Raw genomic sequence first — 19,497 nt, 5'->3', positions numbered from 1 at the left:
GCCACGTGTCCAGGGGCCATGACTAGGGCTGTATTTTACCCCACAGCCATCCGGGATGAGCCACTTTTCTGCCACCATGTCATCAAATTCATCCGCAGTAAACTTAGTAAGTCCCCACTTCGTGGAGACGTAGATCTTCTGGAGGCCAGAGCACGTACGTGGACTGGGCCCTGCAGAGGGCCTCAGTCACAAGCTCCTTGTCCTGCGCTTGGTGTGGATGTGCATGATGACTTGGCCATCGTGGATCCTGGCCACTGTGCTCTGGAGCTCTCCAAGGGCACCTCGCATCCCTGTCTGCAGCCTAGACCTGGGGACAGCATTCCAGTCACGAGTGTCCACTGGAAAGGGCTGAACCCAGCGTCCCTGAGGACAACCCGTACAGGCAACAGGCTGCACGTACCACTGAGGAGGTGCACGCCGGGCCCCCACGGGGAAAAGGGCACAGTTGGCTTAACTGGCTGAAAATTAATGGTACTTTTGATTTATTTAGGGGGGATGTTGGTAGTGTTTGGTAATATGACAGCTATAGCTACTGAACAGTACCCAGAAGTGTGGGTTCTTAATAAGACTGTCTTGGGTATATTTCAGGCTTACTAATAGAGTTTTCAGTGGTGTTTTATGTTTTGAAAGATGAGGAGGTAGAAACTGTACTTCAGTTTAGTGGGCTAGGGGATTGAGTAATTTATGATACGGGTGGTGAGTCTGGTGTTTTAGGAAGAGGCTGTGGGAATTGTGGCGTTGTACAGCTGCGCTTCTTGGCAGGCGATTGTTCCTGGTTGATCACTGCTTATTCGTGTTGGGGTTATTATAGAGGTTACTCGTAACTAGAATCGTGCTCAGGGCGAGGGTTGTGAGGAGTGAGAGGGGATATAGCTTGATTAGGCCTTTTTGTTCTGATCCTAATGTAGAGAATTTTATTTGAATAAGGGAGGTGGTTTTTGGTAAAATGCTTTCTAGTCAAATTAAGTCTCGGAGAGAAGATGCTGATTTTTGGCTTGTTGACGGGTTCCAGTAGGGTGTTAGATGGTGTGTGAGAGTGGGAAAGTATCCTGAGGGGTTGGAAAACTTGAAGATGTCTGAGAAATACTTACATTTTAAGTTCTGAGAAGTAAGATTAAGTTCGAGGGCTAGAGTCAAGCCGAGGATAGTTACAGCAAGGGCAGCTGGTTTACGAAGTAGGGTATAGGTGATTGAGGGACTGTTACTGGAGGAGTATTGTTGGAGATGATAAACCCCGCGAAATGCTCCCCGTTAATAAGCGTTTGATAGAATAGATTAGGAATGGGTTACTTTCACTCATGAAAGTTAAGGTGGGAAAGCGAGGTTGTCCGAATAATTCAAAGAAGATAATGAGTACTGTGAACAGCTGTGAGGGATGTGGTGATTAGGGTTATTAGCAGGGCTCAGCCGGCTGGTATAAGACGTATTAGCAGTCTTGATAATTAGGTCTTGAGAATAAAATCCAGTACAGAAAGGTATTCCTGTTAGGGCTAGGCTTCTGATAACGAGGGCTGTTGTAGTAAAGGGTATTGCTTTGATTAGGCCCCCTATTTTTCGAATGTCTTGTTCATCGTTTAGGCTGTGAATAGTAGACCCAGAGCATATAAACAATATGGCCTTAAAACAGGTGTGTGTGTGCAGATACGGAGGAATGCTAGGTAAGGCTGGTTAATACCGGTTGTTACCATTATAAGGCCTAACTGGCTTGAAGTGGAGAAAGTGACAATTTTTTTAATATCCTTTTGGGTAAGAGTGCATATTGCTGTAAGTAATGCAGTACTAGCCCCTAAGCATTGTGGTGTTGTCTGAATAAGCTCATTCTTTTCTGTTAAAGGGGAGAAGAGGATGAGGAGGAAAATACCTGCTACAAGTGTTGTGCTTGAGGGGAGAAAGGCTGAAACGGGTAGCACCTTCTATTGCCGAGGGAGTCAAGGGCGGAGACCAAAATGGGGTGGATTTTCCAGCTGCAGCTAGTACAGGTCCTATTAAAGGTAGGTTTGAGTGCCTTAGGTCAAGTATGAAGATTTGTTGCAGATCTCACGCATGTAAATTAAACAGAAATCATGCTATTGATATAATAAGTCCAGCGTCTCCAATACGGTTACACAGAATTGCTTGAAGAGCCGCTGTACTTGTGTCTGCTCGTCTGTACCATCATCCGATAAGCTTGTTTGTGTACAGAAATACAACAGGTTTCTGTATATGAATTTGGTACCCTGCAACCTTACCAAATTCATTGAGCTCTAGTAGTTTTCTAGTGGCGTCTTAGGGTTTTCTATGTGTGGTATCATGCCACCTGGAAACATGACAGTTTTATTTCTTCCCCAATTTGGATCCCCTTTATTGCTTTTTCTTTGATTGCTGTGGCTAGGACTTCTAAATAAAAGTGGCGAGAGAGGACATCCTTGTCTTGTTCCTGATCTTAGAAGAAATGTCTCAGCTTTTCACCATTGAGTATGTTAGCTGTGGGCTTATTTATATGGCCTTTATGTCAAGGTATGTTTCCTCTATACCCACTTCGAGGTTTTATCATAAATGGCTATTGAGTTTTGTCAGAAGCTTTTTCTGCATCTATTGAGATAATATGGGTTTAATTCAATTTGTTAATGTGGTGTATCACATTGATTTGTGGATACTGAACCATTCTTATATCCCTGCTTGATCATGATGTACGATCCTTTTAATGTATTCCTGGATTCAGCTGCTAATTCACTGAGGATTTTTGCATGTATGTTCATCAGTGTTACTGGCCTGTAACTTTGTTTTTTCTTCGATTTGTCTGGTTTTGGTATCAGGGTGACGGTGGCCTCATATAATGAGTTCAGAAGTGCTCCTTTGCAGTTTATTGGAATGATTTCAGAAGGGTAGGTATTAACTCTTCTCTGAAAGTCCAGTGGAATTGACCTGTGAAGCCATCTGGTCCTGGACTTCTGTTTGTTGGGAGTTTTTAAATTACTCATTCAGTTTCGCCACTGGTAATTGGTCTGTTCATGCTTTCTGTTTCTTCCTGGTTCAGTCTCAAGATTTTGTACATCTCTAAGAACTTGTCCATTCCTTCCAGTTTGCCCATTTCACTGTGTATAGTTGCTCATAGTAGTCTCCTTCCGATCCTTTGTATTTCTGTGGTGCCGGTTGTAACTTCTTTTTCACTTCTGATTTTTACTGATTGGGCCCTCTCCCTTTTTTTCTTGATTGAGTCTGGGTAAAGGTTTATCTATTTTGTTTTCTCTCTTCAAAAAACCAGCTCTTCGTTTCATTGATCTTTCTGTTTTCTTTTTCATTTATATCTGCTCTGATCTTCAAGATTTCTTTCCTTCTGAATGTGGGTTTTGTTTATTCTTTTTCTAGTTCCTTTGGGTGTAAGGTTAGATTGTTACAGATTTTTCTTGATTCCTGAGGTAAACTTGTATCCCTAAAACTTCCTTCTCAGAACTGCCTTTGCTGCACCCCATAGATTTTTGGATCATTGTGTTTTTGTTTTTATTTGTCTCCGGGTATTTTTTTAATTTACTCTTTGACTTCTTCAGTGACGCATTGGTTGTTTAGTAGCATATTATTCAGGCTCCATGTGTTTGTGCTTTTTGCAGTTTTCTTGTTGATTTCTAGTCTCATAGCATTGTGGTTGGAAAAGATCCTTGATATTATTTCAATTTTCTTACTGAGGTTTGTATTGAGGCCTAGCATGTTATCTATACTGGAGAATGTTTCATGTGCACTTGAAAAGAATGTGTACAGTAAGTTCCCTACACATGAATGAGTTCTGTTCCGAGAGTGCATTTGTAAGTCCAATTTGTTTGTAAGTCCAACAAAGTTAGCCTAGGTACCCAACTAACACAGTCAGCTATATAGTACTGTACTGTAATAGGTTTATAATACTTTTCACACAAATAATACATAAAACCAAACAAGATTAAAAATGTTTTAATTTTTAACAGTACAATACCTTGAAAAGTACAGTAGTACAGCACAACAGCTGGCATACAGGGGCTGGCATCAAGTGAACAGGCGAGAAGAGTTACTGACTGGAGGAGGGAGAGGAGGTGGGAGATGGTAGAGCTGAAGGATCGTCAGCAATAGGAGACGGAGGGCGAGCTGCCATTTCACTCACCCCTGACGTTGATGCCACACGTTCTGGTTCCTTGCTGGATTCAATTCTGTCTACCCTCTTGAAAAAATGACCCAGTGATGTCTGGGTAGTAGCTCTTTTTTCCTCATAATAGATGACACGGTAGCATGGAATTACATTCTGAACAGCGGCTGCAACCTTTGTCTACCATTCTGCATTCAGGTCCTGTGCCTCAAACACTAACAGTGCCTCCTCAGATAAAGCCCCCATGCCATTTCATGACTCGTGAATCTCTTTGGTTCTTCACTTACTTCTTCTTCCTCTTGTTGCTCCACTCTCTCAATTGTTTTCACTTTTGTTTCAGTTGTTATCGCTTGGCGCTTCTTAGCAGTACCAGCTACATCACCACTGCTTTTACGCTTGCTTCCGGCATCCTGGGCTTGAAATAAAGGTACTGTACCTACTGTACTCTATGCTGTATAGTAAACTACACAAAAGCACAACCACTTGTAGAGGATGCACGCATGTGACAATGCACGCCAGACGTGAACTAACTTATGTGATTGGACATGCGAGTGTATGTTTGCATCTTTAAAAGTTCACATCTTGAAGGTTCATGTGTAGGAGACTTACTGTATGCTGCTTTTGGGATATTCTAAATATGTACATATCAAGTCCATCTGAACTAATGTGTCGTTTAAGGCCAGTGTTTCCTTATTGAATTTTCTATCTGGATGATCCGTCCGCTGATTGTAAGTGGTGTTGAAAAGTCCCCCACTATTACTGTGCTGCTGTCAATCTCTCCCTTTATCTCAATACTTGCCTTATATATTTAGGTGTTCCTATGTTGGGTGCATATATATTTACAGCAGTTGTATCTTCTTGGATTGACCCCATAAGCATTATATAATGTCCTTCTTTGTTTCTTGTAACAGTCTTCATTTTGAAGTCTCTTTTGTCTGATAAGTGTTGCTACCTAAGCTTTGTTTAGATTTCCGTGCACATGGAATACCACTTTCCGTCCCCTCACTTTGTCTGTATGTTTAGATCTGAAGCGAGTCTCTTGTAGGCAGCGTATATACAGGTTTTGCTTTTGTATCCATTTCAGTCACTGTCTTATTGGAGTATTTAGTCCATTTACATTAAAGTAACTATTGATATGTATGTACTTATTGCCATTTTGTTAATTGTTTTGGGGTTGTTTTTGTGGTTTTTAAAATTCCTTTTCTTTGTGATTTGATGACTATCTTTAGTGTTTAGATTTCCTCTGTTCTTTGTATCTTTGTGTAACATTATAGATTTAGGGTTTATCATTACCATGAGGTTATATATAGTAATATTCACGTGTGATTAAGTTGCTGATCACTTAATTTTAGACGTATTTTATCAATCCTGCATTTTTACTCTCCTCATGATTACTATCTTCGTCATATCTTACGTCTGTTTTGTAGATGATCACACTAAACTGACTTTTAACTTTCTTACTTGCTTTGTACATGATTTAGTGCCTTTACTAAATATTCGCCTTTACTGATGAGCTTTTTCCGTTTGTAATTTTCCTGTTTTTAGTTGTGGCCTTCTCTTTTTTTGCTTAGAGAAGTCCCATTAACATTTCTTGTAAAGCTAGTTTGGGGGTGCTGAACTTTTATCTTTTGCTCATCTGTAAATTTCTTGATCTCTCCATCAAATCAAAGTCTTGCCGGGCAGAGTATTCCTGGTTGTAGGTTTTTCCCTTTTATCACTTTACGTATATTGTACTCCTCCCTTCTGGCCTGCAGAGTTTGTTCAAAAGTCAGCTGATAGCCTTACGGGAGTCCCCTTGTTACCTGTTGCTTTTCCTTTGCTGCTTTTAACGTTCGCTCCAATTTTTGCTGTTTTACGTACAGTGTGTCTTGGTGTGATCCTCCTTCGGTTGGTCCTGTTTGGGACTGTCTGTGCTTCTAGGACCTGGATGTCTGTTTCCTCTCCCAGGTTACAGAAGTTTTCAGCTATTTCTTCAAAAGTGTTCTCTGCCCCTTTTTCTGTTCCCTTTTTAGGACCTTTATATGTAAATATTAGTGCATCTGAGGTCCCAAGAGTCTCTTATACTGTCATTTCTTATTTTTTCTCTGTAGCATCAGTGATTTCCACTACTGTCTTGCAGCTTACTCATCCGTTCCTCTGTATCAGTCTGTTGATTTCTCCTACTGTGTTCATTTCAGTTATTACACTCTTCATCTCTGTTGGGCTTTTTATATTTTCTAACTCTTTAAAACTTCTCACTTCTTGCTCCATTAATGCATTCTCCTCCTGAGTTCTTCTATCAGCTTTGTGATCATTTATCCTTAGGTAGGTTGCTTATCTCCACTTCACTTAGGTTTTCTTCTGGGGTTTTATCTCATTCCTTCATTTGGAATATGTTCCTCTGTCACTTCATCTTGCCTGAATCACTGTACTTCTACGCATCTGGTGGTTGGTTATGTTTCCCGCCCTTGGAGAAGTGGCGCTCTGTAGGAGGCATCCTGTGTGCCCCAGAAGCACACTCTCCTCCTGTCGCCAGAGCTGTATGCTTTAGTGGTTCCCCCAGTGAGGGCTGCATAGGTCCTACTGCTGTGGTGGTCTGACTACTGAGGGTGCCCTGGTAGGCATGGCCAGCCCCCATCCATTTGGTTGCCAGGCCCTGCCTTGCACAGAGCTGCCGCATTCTGGTTGGTGGGGCCAGGTCACGAGGTGGCTGGCTGCAGAATCCCCAGGGGCACGCCGGGCTAGTGCTGGCTCACGGGTGGGCAGTGCCAGGTCCTGGGAGCTGGCTGCAGGGCCCAGGGGTTCAGTAGCTGGTGTCAGACTGCTTATGGGTGGGGTCCAGGGGTCCTGAAGCTTGTGTTGGCCTGCTGGTAAGCGGGCTGGGTCCTGTCACAGCAGGCTGCGGGGCTGCAGTTGTCCTGGGGCTGGTGTCCGCCCACTGGTAGGTGAGGGTGGCCTCAAGGCTGGACTAGGCTTGCTGGTGGGCAGGGCTGAGTCCCAGGATCTCTGACTGCAGGGCCTGGGGCTCCCTGGTCTAGTGCCTGTGCTCCGGTGTGTGGGGCAAGGTCCTGGGCCCTCTGGTGGGCAGGGCATGTCCAGGGGTGGCTGTGGGCTGGGGTTTCTCAAAGAAGCCTGTCTGCTGGGTGGGGCTGTGCCCCTGCCCGCTCACTGCGTAGCCTGAGGCATCCCAGTACTGGTGCCTAGAGGCTATTGGGCAGGGGTGGGGCTGGGTCCTGAGGCTGAGAAGCTAGAGGGAGGATTCCACAGTGCAGGTTGCCAGTGAGTGTCCATGTGGTACACTGGCCTCCCAAATGGCGGCTGCCAGTGTCTGTGTCCCCAGGGTGAGCCCCCAGCCTCTCCAGGAGGATGAGATGATCGGCAGGTGGGTGTGACCCAGGTTCCTTCAGATCGCTGCTGCTGCCCTGGGTCTTGGAGCTTGTGAGAGCCTGTGTGCATCCTTTAAGAGTGGAGTCTCTTTCCCACAGCCCTCGGGGTCTCCTGAAAGCAAGCCCACTGGCCTCCAAAGCCACGTGGTCTAGGGACTTGTCTTCCTGGTGCGGCACCCTCAGCCTGGGGAGCCGATGTGGGGCCCAGACCCCTTGCTCCTTGGGGAGCACCTCTGCAGTTGTAACTCTTCTCTCATTTGTGGGCCACCCACTCTGGGGCATGGGTCCTCTTTTTTCTATTGAAGTATAGTTGGTCTACAATATTGTTTCAAGTACACAGTATAGTGATTCAGATTCAGCGTTTCTACAGAGTGTACTGTTACAAATTACAAGATAATGAGTGTAGTGCCCTGTGCTATACAGTAAATCCTCGTTGCTTATTTTTTTTATCTGCTAGTTCGTATCTGTTACTCCCTTACCCCTAATGTGTCTCTCCCTGCTTCCATCTCCCCTTTGGTAACCTAAGTTTGTCTTCTAGAAGTCTGTCTGTGAATCTGTTTGTTTTACATATACATTCATTTGTGTTTCTTAGATTCCACACATGAGTGATACCATATAGTATTTGTCTTTCTCTGACTTATTTCTCTAAGCGTAATATTCTGTAAGTCCATCCATATTGCTACAAGTGGCGTTACTTCATTCTTTTTTATGGCTGAGTAATATTCCATTGTATATATGTACTACATCTTCTTTATCCATGTCTCTGTCGATGGGCATTTAGGTTGCTTCCATGCCTTGGCTATTTACATATTGTAAATAGTGCAGCTGTGAACATTGGGGTGCACGTATCTTTTCAAATTGGTGTTGTTTTTTCCGGAAATATGCCCAGGAGTAGAACTGCTGGATCACGTGGCAGTTATATTTTTAGTTTTTTGAGGATCCTCTGTACTGTTCTCCATAGTGGCTGCACCAACTTACATTCCCATGAAAAGGGTACTTAGGCTCCCTTTTCTCTGTAACTTCTCCAACATGCATTATTTATAGACTTTTTGATGGTGGCCATTCTGACTGATTTGGGGTAATACCTCATTGTAGTTTTGATTTGTATTTCTCTATTGATTAGCAAAGTTGAGCATCTCTTCATGGGCCCATTTGCCATCCATATGTCTTCTTTGGAAAAAATGTCTATTTGAGTCTTCTGCCCATTTTTTTGATTGGATTGTTTTTTTGGTATTGAGTTGTATGAGCTGTTGGTGTATTTTGGATATTCACCCTTTGTTGATGTGCATGATGTGCAAACAGTCCCTCCCATTCAGCAGGTTGTGTTTTCGTTTTGTTGCTGGCTTACTTTGCTGTGCAAAATCTTTTATATTTAATTAGGTCTTATTTGTCTTTATTATTATTATTATGTGTTGTTGTTTTGCTTTAATTCTTTTGCCTTAGGTGACTGATTCAAGAAATAGTGCTACCATTTATGTCAGAGTGTTCCTATGTTCTCTTATGGTTTTGTCTTACTTTTAGGTCTTAAAACCATTTTGAGTTTAGAATGTTCCCTCACACCACATATAAAAATAATCTTTCTTTTACATGTGGCTGTCCAGCTTTCCCAGAACCACTTGTTGAAAGAGACGATCTTTTCCCCATCATATATTCTTGTCTCCTTTGTAGATTCATTGACTGTAGGGGCATGGGTTTATTTCTGGGTTCTCTTCTCTGTGACATTGCTCTGTCCGTTTTTCTGCTGCTACAACACTGCTTTGACTACTGTAGCTTTGTAGTATAGTCTGAAGCCTGGGAGGGTCATGCCTCCAGCTTTGCTCTTTTTTCTAAGATAGCTTTGGCAATTCATAGTCCTTTGTAGTTCTGTACAAATTTTTGGATTATTCCAGTTCTGTGAAAAAATCTCCTTAGTATTTTGATAGGGACCAAGTTAAATGTGTAGATTGCTTTGGGTTTTATGGCCATCTTAATATTCTTCCACTCCAAGAGCATGGGGTTTCTTTCCATTTCTTTTATCAATGTTTTATATAGTTTTCAGCATATAGGCTTTTCACCTCCTTGGTTAAGTTTATTCAGCTAGGGTTTTTTTTTTTTTTTTAGTGTGACTTTTAAATGGGATTAAAAAAATATCCCTTTCTGATATTTCATTATTAGTGTATAGAAATGCAATGTATTTCTGTATACTAACAAGCTTGCTGAATTCATTAGTTCTCATAGTTTTTAGGTGGAGAAACTTTAGGGTTCTTGATACACAGTATCATGTCATCTGTAAATAGGGACAGTTGTACCTCTTTGCTTCCAATCTGGATACCCTTTATTTCTTTTTCATATCTGATTTGCTGTGCCTAGGACTTCCAATATTATGTTGAATAGAGGTGGTGAGAGTAGGCATCCTTGTCTTGTTCCTGAATTTAGCAGTAAGGCTTTCAGCTTTTCACCATTGAGTATTATATTGGCTGTGGGTTTGCTTTAATGACTTTTATTAATGTTGAGACATGTTCCCTCTCCACTTTGGTAAGAGTTTTTGTCATGTTGAATTTTATCAAATGCTTTTTCTGAAAATACTGAAATGATCATGTGGTTTGTCTTTCCTTTTGTTAGTGTGGAGTATCACACTGGTGTTTTTGTTTTCGTTTCACATATGTTGAACCATCCTTGCAACCCTGGAATGAATCCAAATTGAGAATGGTATATGACCCTTTTTATATATTGTTGGATTTTGTGTGCTGACATTTTGATGAGGATTTTTGCATCTTTGTTCATGAAAGATATTGGCCAGTAATTTTCTTCTTTTGTAGTGTCTTTGTCTGGTTTTGGTATCAGGATGATGGTGGCTTCATAGAATGATGTTGGCAGTGTTCCCCCTTCAATTATTTGGAAGAGTTTCGGAAGGATAGATAGAAGTTCTTTGTATGCTAGGTAGCATTCCCCTGTGAAACAGCCCACTTTTGTTTGCTGGAAGTTTTTATTTATTTATTTTTATTACAGATTCAGTTTCACTTCTGGTGATCAGTTCAAATGGTCTACTTCTTGACTTAGTCTTCACAGTCTGTAGATTTCTAGAAATTTGTCCATTTCTTCTAGGTTGTCCAATTTGTTGACATATAACTAGTCATAGTAATGTGATTTTCTTTTATATTTCTGTGGTGTCAGTTATTGATCCTTTCTTATTTTGTTTACTTGGTCCTCTCTTTTCTTCTTGGTAAGTCTGGCTAAAGGTTTATCAATTTTATCCTTTCAAATAGGTCTTTGTTTCATTAATCTTTTATTTCCCCTCTGATCTTTATTTCCTTCCTTCTGTTCACATTGGGCTTTGTTCTTTTCCTAATTCTTTTAGGTGGTAGGTTAAGTTGTTTTGAGATTTTTCTTGTTTCTTGGAGGCCTATATTGCTATGAACTTCCCTCTTAGATCTACTTTTCCTTCATCCTATAGATTTTGTAGAGTTATTTATTTATTTATTTTTGCGGTACGCGGGCCTCTCACTGTTGTGGCCTCTCCCGTTGCGGAGCACAGGCTCTGGACGTGCAGGCTTAGCGGCCATGGCTCACAGGCCTAGCTGCTCCGCGGCATGTGGGATCTTCCCAGACTGGAGCACAAACCTGTGTCCCCTGCATTGGCAGGCAGACTCTCAACCACTGTGCCACCAGGGAAGCCCTGTAGTTATGTTTTTATTTTCATTTGTCTTCAGGTATTTTATTTCCTCTTTGATGTCATTGTTAACCCACTGATATTATTTTTAGAGGCATGTTTAGTCTCTACATGTTTGTTCTTTTCCCATTTTTTCTTCAGTTGATGTAATAGTGGGAAAAATGCTTGACATTATTTCTATCCTCTTAAATTTGTTGAGGCTTATTTTGTCATGTGGTAAGTGCTCTATCCTTGAGAATGATCCATGTGCACTTCAACAAGGATTTGTGGGACTTCCCTGGTGGCGCAGTTGTTAAGAATCCACCTGCCAATGCTGGGGACACAGGTTTGATCCCTTGTCCGGGAAGATCCCACATGCCATGGAGCAGCTAAGCCTGTGTGCCACAGCTACTGAGCCTGCGTCTAGAGCCGGCGAGCCACAACTACTGAGCCTGCGTGCCTACAGCCTGTGCTCTGCAAAAAGAGAAGCCACTGCAATGAGAAGCCCGCACACCACAATGAAGAGTAGCCCCCGGTGGCCGCAACTAGAGAAAGCCTGGGCACACCAACAAAGACCCAATGCACACAAAAAATAAATTAATTAAACAAATTAGTTAATTAATTAAGAAAAGGATTTGTATTCTGCTTTGTTAGATGTAATATCCTATGGATATCATTTAAGTCCAACTGATCTGTTCTGTCATTTAAGACTACGATTGCCTTCTTGACTTTTTTTTGGTCTTACCTGCCCACTGATGTCACTGGGGTGTTAGTCTACTCCTGTTGTCAATTTCTCCCTTCATGTCTGTCAGTATTTGCTTTATATAGATTAGGTGATCCTATATTGGGTGTGTATTTGTTAACAAATATTCTCTTCTTGCATTGATCCCTTTATCATTATATAATGCTCTTCTGTGTCTCTTTTCATCCTTTGTTTTAATGACTGTTCTGCCTGATAGGAGTATTGCTACTCTTGCTTTCTTCTTTGTTTGCGTGAAATCTTTTTCTATCCCCTCACTTTCAGTCTCTGCGCATCGCATCTTCCACCCTGAAGTGAGTCTCTCGTAGACGGCATATTGAAGAGCTTTGTTTTCTTAATCTAGGCAGCCACCCTGTGTCTTTTTTATTTACAAAGCTATATTTTGAGCCGCTAAAGAAAAAAGATACTTATTTAGTGACAGTAAATAATTCAATGTACATAAATGACTAAACTCCACAACTACTTACAACATTAAAATATAAATTGCTAATTGTAAGTAACAGCAGAATGTGTTGAATAATGTTAATTCCAAATGTGCATATATTACGTACTATTTCACATAGGAATGACTTTACCTGCAACTAAAATATTGCTACTGAAGGTAAAACAACATAATTATCTAAACTTATAAGCAGAAAGGATAAAACAATATCAGAGGAAGGAGTAAATAATAATTTGGTTTGGGGCATTTGTTTTCTTTTTAATTTAAATTTTATTTTATATTCAGGTATAGTTGATTTACAATGTTGGGTTGCTTTCAGGTGTACAGCAAAGCAGTTCAGTTATACATATATCCATTCTTTTTCAGATTCTTTTCCCATATAGGTTATTACAGAATACTGAGTACAGTTCCCTGTGCTATACGGTAGGTCCTCATTGATTATCTATTTTAATTATAGTGGTGTGTGTATGTTAATCCCAAACTCCTAGTTTATCTCTCACCCCTCCACTTTTTCCCTTTGGTAATCATAAGTTTGTATTCAAAGTCTGTGGGACTGTTTTTGTTTTGTAAATAAATTCATTTGAATCATCTTTTTAGATTACACATATAAGTGATATCATATGAGATTTGTCTGACTTCACGTAGTATGTCAATCTCTAGGTCCATCCATTTTGCTGTAAATGGCATTGTTTCATTTTTTTATGGATGAGTAATATTCCATTGTATGTATGTACCACATCTTTTTTATCCATTGCTCTGTTGATGGGACATTGAGGTTGCTTCCATGTCTTGGCTAGTGTAAAGAGTGCTGCAGTGAACACTGGGGTGCATGTATCTCTTTGAATGATCGTTTTCATTGGATATATCCCTAGGAGTGGGACTGCTGGATCATATGGTAGTTCTCTTTTTAGTTTTTTCAAGAAACCTCTGTAGTGTTTTCCATAGTGGCTGCACCAAATGAATTACATTCCCACCAACAGTGTAGGAAGTTCCCTTTTCCCCCACCCACTTCAGCGTTTATTGTTCATAGACTTTTTGACGATGGCCATTCTGACCAGTGTGAGGTGATACCTCGTTGTAAGTTTTTTTTTTTTAGATTGGGTTATAGTTGTTTTACAACGTTGTGTTAGTTTCTGCTGTACAGCTAAGTGGAGTTCCCTGTGCTATACAGCAGTATCTCATTAGTTATCTGTTTTATACATATTAGTGTATATATGTCAATCCCAGTCTCTCAATTCATTCCACCCATCCTTTACCCCATTGGTGTCCGTCTGTTTGTTCTCTACATCTGTGTCTCTATTTCTGCCTTGCAAACTGGTTCATCTGTACCATTTGTTTTTCTCTTTCTTACTTCACTCTGTATGACACTCTAGGTCCATCCACATCTGCTGGGTCATATGGTAATTCTGTTGTTAGTTTAAGGAACCTCTGTACTGTGCTCCATAGTGACTGTGTCAATTTACATTACCACCAACAGTACAAGAGGGTTCCCTTTACTCCACAACCTCTCCAGCATTTATTGTTTGTAAATTTTTTGATGATGCCCATTCTGACTGGTGCGAGGTGTATCTCATTGTAGTTTCGATTTGCACTTCTCTAATAATTAGTGATGGTGAACTTTTTTTCATGTGCTTTTTGGCCATCTGTATGTCTTCTTTAGAGAAATGTCTATTTTGATCTTCCACCCATTTTTTTATTGGCTTGTTTTTTTGATATTGAGCTGCATGAGCTGTTTATGTATTTTGGAGATTACTCCCTTGTCAGTTGCTTTATTTGCAAATATTTTCTCCCATTCTGAGGGTTGTCTTTTGGTTTTGTTTATGGTTTCCTGTGCAAAAGCTTTTAAGTTTAATTAGGTCCCATTTATTTACTTTTGTTTTTATTTCCATTACTCTAGGAGGTGGATAGAAAAAGATCTTGCTGTAATTTATGTCAAAGGTTTTTCTTCCTGTGTTTTCCTCTAAGAGTTTTATAGTGTCCGGTCTTTAGGTCTCTAATCCATTTTGAGTTTATTTTTGTGTATGGTGTTAGGGAGTGTTCAAATTCATTCTTTTTCATGTAGCTGTCCAGTTTTCCCACCACCACTTATTGAAGACACTGTCTTTTCTCCATTGTATATCCATGCCTCCTTTGTCATAGATTAGTTGACCATAAGTGTGTGGGTTTATCTCTCGGCTTTCTATCCTGTTCCATTGATCTGTATTTCTGTTTTTGTGCCAGTACCATATTGTCTTGATTACTGTAGCTTTGTAGTATAGTCTGAAGTCAGGAGTCTTGATTCCTCCAGCTCTGTTTTTTCCTCTCAAGACTGTTTCGGCTATTAGGGGTCTTTTGTGTATCCATACAAATATTAAGATTTTTTTGTTCTAGTTCTGTAAAAAAATGCCATTGGCAATTTGACTGCATTAAATCTGTAGATTGCTTTGGGTAGTATAGTCATTTTCACAGTGTTAATTGTTCCAGTCCAAGAACATGGTATATCTCTGTATCATCTTGAATTTCTTTCATCAGTGTCTTATATTTTCTGCATATAGGTCTTTTGTCTCCCTAGGTAGGTTTATTCCTAGGTATTTTATTCTCTTTGTTGCAGTGGTAAATGGGAGTGTTTCCTTAATTTCTCTTTCAGATTTTTCATCATTAGTGTATAGGAATGCAAGAGATTTCTGTGCATTAATTGTGTATCCTGCAGCTTCACCAAATTCATTGACTAGCTCTAGTAGTTTTCTGGTGGCATCTTTAGGATTCTCTATGTATCATGTCATTGGCAAACAGTGACAGTTTTACTTCTTCTTTTCCAATTTGGATTTCTTTTATTTCTTCTCTGCTGTGGTTAGGAGTTCCAAAACTATGTTGAATAATAGTGGTGAGAGTGGACATCCTTGTCTTGTTCCAGATCGTAGAGGAAATGGTTTCAGTTTTTTACCATTAAGAATGATGTTTGCTGTGGGTTTGTCATATATGGCCTTTATTATGTTGAGGTAGGTTCCCTCTGTGCCCACTTTCTGGAGAGTTTTTGTCATAAATGGGTGTTGAATTTTGTCAAAAGCTTTTTCTGCATCTATTGAGATGATCATATGGTTTTTATGCTTCAATTTGTTAATATGGTGTAGCACATTGATTGATTTGCATGTATTGAAGAACCTTGCATCCCTGGGGTAAATCCCACTTGATCCTGGTGTATGATCCTTTTAATGTGTTGTTGGATTTTGTTTGCTAGTATTTTGTTGAGGATTTTTGCATCTATATTCATCAGTGATATTGGTCTGTAATTTTCTTTTTTTGTAGTATCTTTGTCTGGTTTTGGTATCAGGGTGATGGTGGCCTCATAGAATGAGTTTGGGAGTGTTCCTTCCTCTGCAATTTTTTGGAAGAGTTTGAGAAAGATGGGTGTTAGCTCTTCTCTAAATGTTTGATAGAATTCACCTGTGAAGCCATTTGGTCCTGAACCTTTGTTTGTTGGAAGATTTTTAATCACAGTTTCAATTTCATTATTTGTGATTGGTCTGTTCATATTTTCTATTTCTTCCTGGTTCAGTCTTGGAAGTTTATACCTTTCTAAAAATTTGTCCATTTCTTGCAGGTTGTCCATTTTTTTGGCATGGAGTTGCTTGTAGTAGTCTCTCAGGATGCTCTGTATTTCTGTTGTAACTTCTCTTTTTTCATTTCTAATTTTATTGAGTCCACTCCCTTTTGATGAGTCTGGCTAATGGTTTATCAATTTTGTTTATCTTCTCAAAGAACCAGATTTTAGTTGTATTGATCTTTGCTATTGTTTTCTTTGTTTTTATTTCATTTATTTCTGCTTTGATCTTTATGATTCCTTTCCTTCTGCTAACTTTGGGTTTTGTTTGTTCTTCTTTCTCTAGTTCCTTGAGGTGTAAGGTTAGATTGTTTGATTTTTCTTGAGGTAGGCTTGTATTGCTGTAAACTTCCCTCTTAGAACTGCTTTTGCTGCATCCCATAGGGTTTTCTTTTTGTTTTTTGTTTTTTGCGGTATGCGGGCCTCTGGCTGTTGTGGCTTCTCCCGTTGCGGAGCACAGGCTCTGGACACACAGGCTCAGTGGCCATGGCTCACGGGACTAGCCGCTCCGCGGCATGTGGGATCTTCCCGGACTGGGGCACGAACCCGTGTGCCCTGCATCGGCAGGCGGACTCTCAACCACTGCGCCACCAGGGAAGTCCTGCATCCCACAGGTTTTGGATCATTGTGTTTTCATTGTCATTTGTCTCTAGGTATTTTTTGATTTCCTCTTTGATTTCTTCAGTGATCTCTTGGTTATTTAGTAACGTATTATTTACCCTCCATGTGTCTGTGTTTTTTATGTTTTTTTTTCCCCTGTAAATTGATTTCTCATCTCATAGTGTTGTGGTCAGAAAAGATGCTTCATATGACTTCAGTTTTCTTAAATTTACTGAGGCTTGATTTGTGACCCAAGATGTGATCTATCCTGGAGAATGTTCTGTGTGTACTTGAGAAGAAAGTGTAATCTGCTGTTTTTGGATGGAATGTCCTATAAATATCAGTTAAATCTATCTCGTCTATCATGTCATTTAAAGCTTGTGTTTCCTTACTAATTTTCTGTTTGGATGATCTGTCTGTTGGTGTAAGTGAGGTGTTAAAGTCCCCCAGTGTTATTGTGTTGCTGTCGATTTCCTCTTTGAGAGCTGTTAGCAGTTGCCTTATGTATTGAGGTGCTCCTGTGTTGGGTGCATATATATTTATGATTGCTATATCTTCTTGGATCGATCCCTTGATCATTATGTAGTCCTTCCTTGTCTCTTGTAACTTCTTTATTTTAAAGTCTATTTTATCTGATATAAATATTGCTACTCCAGCTTTCTTTGGATTTCCATTTGCATGGAATATCTTTTTCCTTCCCCTCACTTTGAGTCTGTATGTGTCCCTAGGTCTGAAGTGGGTCTCTTGTAGACAGCATGTATATGGATCTTGTTTTTGTATCTTTCAGCGAGCCTGTGTCTTTGGGTTGGATCATTTAATCCATTCACGTTTAAGGTAATTATCAATATGTATGTTCCTGTTACCATTTTCTTAATTGTTTTCGGTTTGTTTTTGTAGGTCCTTTTCTTCTCTTGTGTTTCCCATTTAGAGAAGTTCCTTTACCATTTGCTGTAGAGCTGGTTTGGTGGTGCTGAGTTCTCTTAGCTTTTGCTTGTCTGTAAAGCTTTTGATTTCTCCATCGAATCTGAATGAGATCCTTGCTGGGTAGAGTTAACCTTGGTTGTAGGTTCTTCTCTTTCATCCCTTTAAATGTGTCATGCCACTCCTTCCTGGCCTGTAGAGTTTCTGCTGAGAAATCAGCTATTAACCTTATGGGAGTTCCCTTGTATGTTGTTTGTCCTTTTTCCCTTGCTGCTTTCAATAATTTTTCTTTGTCTTTAATTTTTGCCAATTTGATTACTATGTGTCTCTCGGCATGTCTCTCCTTGGATTTATCCTGTATGGGACTCTCTGCACTTCCTGGACTTGGGTAGCTATTTCCTTTCCCATGGTAGGGAAGTTTTCAACTATAATCTCTTCAAATATTTTCTCAAGTCCTTTCTCTCTTCTCCTTCTGGGACCCCTATAAAGCGAATGTTGTTGGATTTAATGTTGTTCCAGAGGTCTCTTAGGCTGTCTACATTTCTTTTTATTCTTTGGTTTGTTTTTTTTTTTTTGCGGTACGCGGGCCTCTCACTGTTGTGGCCACTCCCGTTGCGGAGTACAGGCTCCGGACGCGCAGGCTCAGCGGCCATGGCTCACAGGCCCAGCCGCTCTGCGGCGTGTGGGATCTTCCTGGACCGGGGCACGAACCCATGTCCCCTGCATCGGCAGGCGGACCCTAAACCACTGTGCCACCAGGGAAGCCCTCTTTTCATTCTTTTTTCTTCATTCTGTTCCATGGCAGTGAATTCCACCATTCTGCCTTCCAGGTCACTTATCCGTTCTTCTGCCCCATTTATTCTGCTATTGATTCCTTCTAGTGTATTTTTCATTTCAGTTATTGTATTGTTCATCTCTGTTTCTTTGTTTTTTTAATTCTTCTAGGTCTTTTTTAACCATTTCTTACATCTTCTCGATCTTTGCCTCCATTCTTTTTCCGAGGTCCTGGATCATCTTCACTATCATTATTCTGAATTCTTTTTCTGGAAGGTTGCCTATCTCCACTTCATTTAGTTGTTTTTCTGGGGTTTTCTCTTGTTCCTTCATCTGGTACACAGCCCTCTGCCTTTTCATCTTGTCTATCTTTCTGTGAATGTGGTTTTTTTCCCACAGGCTGCAGGATTGTAGTTCTTCTTGCTTCTGCTGTCTGCCCTCTGGTGGATGAGTCTATCTAAGAGGCTTCTGCAAGTTCCTGATGAGAGGGACTGGTGGTGGGTAGAGCTGGGTGTTGCTCTGGTGGGCAGAGCTCAATAAAACTTTAATCTGCTTGTTTGCTGATGGGTGGGGCTGGGTTTCCTCCCTGTTGGTTGTTTGGCCTGAGGCGACCCAACACTGGAGCGTACCTGGGCTCTTTGGTGGAGCTAATGGTGGACTCTGGGAGGGCTCACACCAAGGAATACTTCCCAGAACTTCTACTGCCAGTGTCCTTGTCCCCACGGTGAAACAGAGCCACCCCCTGCCTCTGCAGGAGACCCTCCAACACTAGCAGGTAGGTCTGGCTCAGTCTCCTATGGGGTCACTGCTCCTTCCCCTGGGTCCCAGTGTGCACAGTACATTGTGTGTGTCCTCCAAGAGTGGAGTCTCTGTTTCCCCCAGTCCTGTTGAAGTCCTGCAATCAAATCTCACTAGCCTTCAAGGTCTGATTCTCTAGGAATTCCTCCTCCCATTGCCACACCCCCAGGTTGGGTCTCAGAACCTTCACTCCAGTGAGTGGACTTCTGTGGTGTAAGTGTTCTCCAGTTTGTGAATCACCCACCCAGCAGTTATGGGGTTTGATTTTATTGTGATTATGCCCCTCCTACTGTCTCATCGTGGCTTCTCCTTTGTCTTTGCATGTGGGGTATCTTTTTTGGTGAGTTCCAGTGTCTCCCTGTGGATGATTGTTCAGCAGTTAGTTGTGATTCTGGTGCAGAACGTCCTTGTAGTCTGCCATCTTGAACCAATCTCAGTTCCATTTTTTTTTTTTTGTCAATGCTTGTTCAGCAGTTGTGATTTTGGTGGGAATCCTAGGAGGGGCTGCAGCAGCAGCAGTGACCAAGTTGAAGAAGAGG

General features: G+C 41.0%; 1 pseudogene; it reads right to left on the bottom strand.

Moving 5' to 3' along the window:
- Positions 1–346: 346 nt before the first annotated feature.
- On the bottom strand, positions 347–464 carry LOC132417779 (small nucleolar RNA SNORA70; annotated as a pseudogene).
- Between the last annotated feature and the right edge of the window lie 19,033 nt (positions 465–19,497).

The sequence above is a fragment of the Delphinus delphis genome, chromosome 21 (assembly GCF_949987515.2).
Source record: "Delphinus delphis chromosome 21, mDelDel1.2, whole genome shotgun sequence".
Classification (NCBI taxonomy): Eukaryota; Metazoa; Chordata; class Mammalia; order Artiodactyla; family Delphinidae; genus Delphinus; species Delphinus delphis.
Note: the sequence above shows the minus strand (reverse complement) of the source record. Positions and strands in the feature narration are given on the sequence as shown.